The sequence below is a fragment of the Crocodylus porosus genome, unplaced genomic scaffold (assembly GCF_001723895.1).
Source record: "Crocodylus porosus isolate Cpor-Errol unplaced genomic scaffold, CroPor_comp1, whole genome shotgun sequence".
In the NCBI taxonomy this organism is placed as follows: Eukaryota; Metazoa; Chordata; order Crocodylia; family Crocodylidae; genus Crocodylus; species Crocodylus porosus.
In genome coordinates, this window is record NW_017728931.1 from 96,184,097 (window position 1) to 96,190,490 (window position 6,394).

Genomic DNA, 6,394 nt, shown 5'->3' on the forward strand with positions numbered 1-6,394 from the left:
GCTGGGATACGCCCAGGCGGGGAGGCTGAGAACCGGTCTGCGGGGTGATCAGGCCCACAGAGTTTTCCAGTTGTTGTCTCTGCTGCTTCCTGCTTTTTTGCCTCTTTTATAGATGTTCGTTGGACTGCCTGTATGACACTAACTAGATAGGATAATTTTCTTTTACATAATTACTGCTAGGCAGATTTTCTACATAAGTTTCATTTCTGCAGAAATGACACTTCTAGATAAGAAATGAAATTTACAGAATGCGCATGTGTAGCTTAATGCCATTGGAGAAAAGTACAAAGCGTTCATTTTGATTAACAGTCAAGACTTCAAGGTTACATAAATGTGAGAGTGCCGCGCGTCAGTTATACAGAAAAGGGAAAATAATATAAAGTCTTTGCTAAAAACTATAAGATAGTTACAATTTTCTCCTGGGAGCTGTATCATTGGAATCCATAGCTAGTATGAAGTCCTAATGGGATCACTTAGGAGTAATTTTTTTTCCTTAGGATCCTCATTTGGATGTACTCTTTCCTGAACCAAACACTCCAATACAGATCTTGCCATGGGTAAGGTTACTCCTGTGGGGAAATGGTTGGAGAAATCAACTGTGGTTTCATAGTTTCATAGTTTCTAGGGTCAGAAGGGACTTGAGTAGATCATCTAGTCTGACCCCCTGCCATGGCAGGAAAGAGTACTGGGGTGTTCGTCTAACCTCCTGTTAAAGACTCCCAGGGTAGGGGCCAGCACCACTTCTCTTGGAAGTTGGTTCCAGACTCTAGCTGCCCTGACAGTGAAGTAGTGCCTTCTGATATCTAGCCTAAATCTACCCTCTGCCAGCTTGTGACCATTATTCCTGGTCACTCCTGGTAGTGCTCGGGGTAACACGGACTTCCCCAATGCCTGCTGGTCACCCCTGACTAGTTTGTTAACAGGCCACTAGATGCCCCCTCAGCCTTCTCTTGTGGAGGCTGAACAGGTTCAGGTCCCGCAGCCTCTCCTCATAAGGCTTGCCCTGCTGCCCCCTGGACCCTCTTCATGTTGTCTACATCCCTCTTGAAGTGCGGCGCCCAGAACTGGACTCCAGCTGCAGCCTGTCCAGCGCCGCATAGAGGGGGAGGATCACCTCCTTGGACCCGCTCAAGATGCATCTGTGGATGCATGACAAGGCGTGGTTGGCCTTCCTGACTGCTTCCCCACACTGCCGACCCATGTTCATCTTGGAGTTGATGATGACTCTAAGATCCTTTTCTGCCTCTGTACTAACAAGAAGGGAGTTCCCCAACCTGTAGGTATGGTGCTGGTTGTTCCTCCCTAAGTGCATCACTTTGCACTTGTCAGTGTTGAATCCACTGTCATTGTTGTCAGTGTTCTCATCCGCCCACCCCTGTAACCTGTCTAGGTCCGACTAGCTTATTGCTCCCCTCTAGAGTGCCCACATCCCCCCACATCTTAGTGTCATCAGCAAATTTGAACAGGATGCTATTTACCCCCTCATCCAAGTCACTGATGAAGATACTGAACGGCGTGGGCCCGAGGACCGAGCCCTTCGGAACCCCAGGGTTGGGGTTGGTTGGGATGGTTTAAATGTTTTTTTCATTTTTGAGTGTGGGTGACAGTTGCAATTAAACAGAAACCTTGGTTCCAAGAGACTCAGATCTCTGCTATTATGCCATGACTTGAGTGAAGGAAAAAATTACTGCTCTACCTGATATGCAGAAACTCTCAAAATTCCTCTTGCAAGAAAAGATTCATTTCTTCTCCCAAACTAGTAAAATGTCACTGTTTACATTTAGGAATAAAAAAACAAACTGAAACCAAGCTTAAATAATCTTTCATTTCATTTCAATTCTTGTTGTTTAATTCTAAGGGCCTTTGTTTTGATCTCAGAATACACACTGTCTGTTGGTGTGGTAAGCTTTACAAATAGGTGTCTGCTTAGACTGAGATGAGGACACATACATACCCTGTTTTAGGAAACTGTTTTGTAAGCAGTGTCCCCCATTATATATAAGTAACATGAATAAAAATGTACACAAACACGTAAACAAGAGACAGAGGAAAAATTACAATCTAAGTAACTTGTGACCCTGCCAGTAGTTTGCTTCTTTTTCAAGGTAACTGTTCTCAGAGTCCAAGTACTTCTAGATAGACATACTGTCGTAAGTGAAGTAAAGCTGTGAGCTTCTTGAGTTCTGCAGTGCTCACACGTTAGACTCAATATTTTCAGTGCTTCAAGAGCTGAATGTTTTTCTGGAGAAATCTTTTGTGTATCATCTTCTCTGGGTCAAATGGTTTATAAAAGAGTTCATATCTTGTTTCAGCAAGTATAAAACAGCTTTTAGCTGGATCGTATATAGTAACTTAAACCAAGCCCCTACAAAACAAGTCGGTGAAGCGTATAATGGAATGGGTTTATTATTATAACTAGTAACCAGACATTGAATCCAAGGTCTTGAACATATTCCAAAGTAGAACAGTTCTACTAAAGAAACAGGATAGGCCATCTTCTCTTGAATCCAAGATGAGTTTGTTCCAACCATTTAGCACGGGGGTGAGGAACCCCTCATCTAGGATTTGAGTAGAAGGCGGGGGAGGGGCTAGGGGGACAGGCATTGGTAGCTGCTCTGGCCTCAACATGGGCTTGTAATTGGAGCTGCTGTTCTGCCCCCTTCACCTCTGCCCTGTATCATCTTTGCCAGCCTACATCTGCCCCCCACCTCTGCCCTGCAACACCCTGACCCCCTGCCTGCTTCTGCCATCTCTGACACCCTGCCTAACCCTCCCACTGCTTCTCTGTGATACCCTTGCTCCTGCCTTCTGCTCTGCCACCTCTGCTGCTGCCCCTTACTCTGAGTTGTAGCTCCAGATCTGGCTTTGCTTCAGCCTGGGGCATGGAGCACATGGTGGCCTGGACAGGCAGCAGTAGCAGCTCCAGCTCTAGCACTAGCTTTGACCCTGGGGACAGGGCTGGAGCTGCCACTGGTGCAACTGTAGATATCTGGCCAGGTTGGGGCTGGAGCTAGTACATGTTCTATGCCCTGGGCCAGAGAGATTTGGAGCTGGGATCACACTGAGAGCCATGACTCAGGGTAAATTGCAGCAGCAGTGGTGGGGTGGGCAAGTGGTGGGAAAGGGTAGGCACCAGGGTGTGCAGGCACTGCAGGGGATAGGGCAGACATGGGAGGGGGCAGGTTCCAGGGGGTACAGGTACTGCAGCAGGGTAGGCATGGGGGGCAGGCAGCAGGGGGTCAAAGGATGGGGGCCAGGCTGTTTGACTCATCTGCTGCTCGTGCCTCCTCACTGCTTGCCTCGCTGCTGCTGCTTTTCCTATTGCAGTGGTGGGGGGAGCAAATATAAGACAACCCTCAATAATTAGATTTTATACATGGGATATTGTAACAAAGGTATACATTTTTATGCATGGTATCTTAATTATTGGGGGTCATTGTAAATTCAAAGTCGTCTTGGATTTGGGTAAATACAGTAGACGAATGGATTAGTTTAGATGGGTTTCCATGAGAGTAAGTTTTTTGTCTAGTGCAGTATTTCTCTACCAGGGTGCCTAGACATCCTTTTAGGATGCTGCGGGATGTCATACAATGTTAGGTGGGCAAACGTGATTCACAAGGTAAACTCAGAGATTTCATATAGGAATCCATTTTGATCTGTTGTGGTCTTTCAGAGTTCCTCTCAATAGAAAAATTGCTATATTATTTTTCCAAATAAAAAAAGAGTGAAAACTAAGAGCTGGTGTTTTCTGAGGGGTGGCTTGAACCTAATAAGGTTGAACTACTGGTGTATGACCCAGGGGCTTTGGGTCATTGAGTCCCCCAGCTGGGATAACTGGGATGGCAAGCTGCTTTAAGGAACTTTGACTCAAATGGCAGGAGTACAGCAGGGTGACTTCTACTCTCTTTCTTTATGGTTATTTTCTAATTTCTCTCACTGTTTCAACATACAGTTATAGTTATAATTTTTCTTCCTTGTGTAATAAATATTTTTGCTATTCTTATGCTTTACTGATTGTCTGGGGTTAAAGTGATTTCAGAGCAGTTCATAACTACAGGCTTGTCTCTTCTCCAGAGGAGGGCACCTTAATATTTTACACAAACAGAAAGATGGTATAAACCTTAGGATAGCAAAATCTCTTCTGCTAGGGCTGAAGAGGCCTGAATTGACGCAGCTGGCACTGAGGAATGCTGAACTAGGAGGTTGGTCCAGTGACAAATCTCAGTTTGTTTTCAGCATAGGGTTACTAACCTCCCAAAATTTGTTTCACTGACAATCTGCAAACTTTTTACTGACTGTACAAACTTTTTATTGACATATATGCTGCTGGACTGCGGTCCAGGTCAAGCAGAAGGGTTACATTTACATTAGGTAGAACTCATGTCAGTAATATATTTTACTGACGTGAGTTTTACCTAATGTAAATGTAACCCTTCTGCTTGACCTGGACAGCAGTGACACGAGCAGGGTTCACATTCAGAGGTTTAACATCGATCGTAGTAAACAAGTTTGCCTGTCAGTAAGACTGTTACTGGCAGACAGTACATTGCAGGGCTCTGAGCAGTGCTCCCACTTAGACAACAGGTGGTACTGCTCTTGCTCTCTCTGTCCAGTATTGATGTGTGAACATAGCTTCATCGTGACACAGATCTTGAAACAAGCTCAGAGCTTCTTCATTTTTATGGACAGATCAGTTTGTTTGTTTGATTGTTTTTTACAGACTTCACATACAGGTAATTTTAAGCTGGTTTTTTTTTTTTCTAACCATCCATAAATTTAAGAACAGTTGGCAACCCTATTTTGGAACGTAAGCAGCAGGTTGGTGGAGAGGCTTGGAGGTGAAGGACACCTATATATCTAGAAACACCAGCCGCCCAGTTTTGCACATTCAGAAACAGCACAGAAGTAGGAAGTGGTCAAAAAGAATATTCTAGAAGGGTTTACATGGATAGTCATGGCAGAAGTTGATGTAGGGTTGTGGTGGGGGGAAGAAGAGCAAAGCTGAAGGGAAGCAAAGAGCATTAGGACAGAAGTAGACTGAATGTGGGTGGTTCCTGGAGTTACACAGAGGGAGAAGAGGAAAGAGCTAGCTAGTGACATTGGAGAGTGGTTGGGAAGCTGCCTGCAGTTTTGGGGGAGAGTAGCTGTCAGGGTAAGAAGCTATAACCCTGGTAGCAGATGGATATAGGAGGAGTTGCATAGCCCTGAAAGAGAGACGGGCAGCGATGGAACGTTTGCTCATAGAATGATCCTCACATCTTACTAGAACGACCCCACAAGGTAACATATTTACCAGTCAGAAGAAAGCAGTAGGGTTCAGTTCTGGCCTTGGACTCATAGACATGATTTTCATGGAATGCTGTTGCTGTTTTTATTTCTTGCGAGTGGCACTGGGTGCTTCATGTTTCATATTTAAGCAGAATATTGAATTAGTAAAGCAGTGGTCAGGTGGAACTTCTTATGTATCCACTACACTGCCAGAGTCCTAAATAAAGTGATATTTTTAACAAATAATAGGATGAGAAATACTTCTTTGCTCAGGAACATTACCCAGCCAATCTTTAGTCCTTAAGAACAATGCTGCATTACATTTTTGTTGTTGTTACTTATTACTTTTAACAGTTATTTGCAGGCCTGATTTGCAATCATTATAGTGTCATATTTCAACATTTTTTGTATGCACAATACAAACTTCACATTCAATGTACATGAATTCAGCTTCTGGATATAACTATGTTGAGGCACAAATACTTCATTTTGCTTATGACTAGTGGACTTGATTCTGATTGCTATCTAAATTATGATGCCTAGTTGCTATGGTTACTGCTGTATCTAAAAACTATAGTAATTTTGTGAACAATTACAGTAGAGTTAAATTAGGGAATGAATAATATGCAGATTTAACATTAATTTAAACAACTACATTTGTTTCTGTCCATATTTGAATAGGGAGTACAACTGTTTTCCATAGCAGTGAGGCTGCTATGATAATACAATGGCATGAAGTCACTTTTTGGTGAACAAACCTTTTAAAAACCAATATTTTGTAATATGTCACATAACATTGTAGTCTAAGAATAAAAGAGAAACCAAAAAACAAAACTTTCTCTTTTCCAATAGATATAGATATGTCAGATTTCTCCTTTTATTATTCAGTTTTCTCCCTTTATTGTTTGGATTTTGATCTAATGATTCCCTTACTAGATTTTTTAATTCTCTTTCCTCATGATCGCTCTCTCAGGTTTGTCTCATACATATCATATTGCAATATTTCAGTATCTTTCTATGATTATGGCAGAAATTTATTTTGCTACAAGGTAGTTTGTAAGGTATCTCTACAATTACAAAATCAAAGCTCTTTGAGGAAAGGATTAGACCAGGCTCCGGAGCGGTG

The 6,394-nt window shown here is 42.9% G+C and overlaps 1 protein-coding gene across 3 annotated transcripts in view; it reads left to right on the forward strand.

The window, feature by feature from the left end:
- LOC109315604 overlaps positions 1-6,394 on the forward strand; it is a 92,417-nt gene that overhangs the window by 17,376 nt on the left and 68,647 nt on the right. The window lies entirely within an intron of this gene.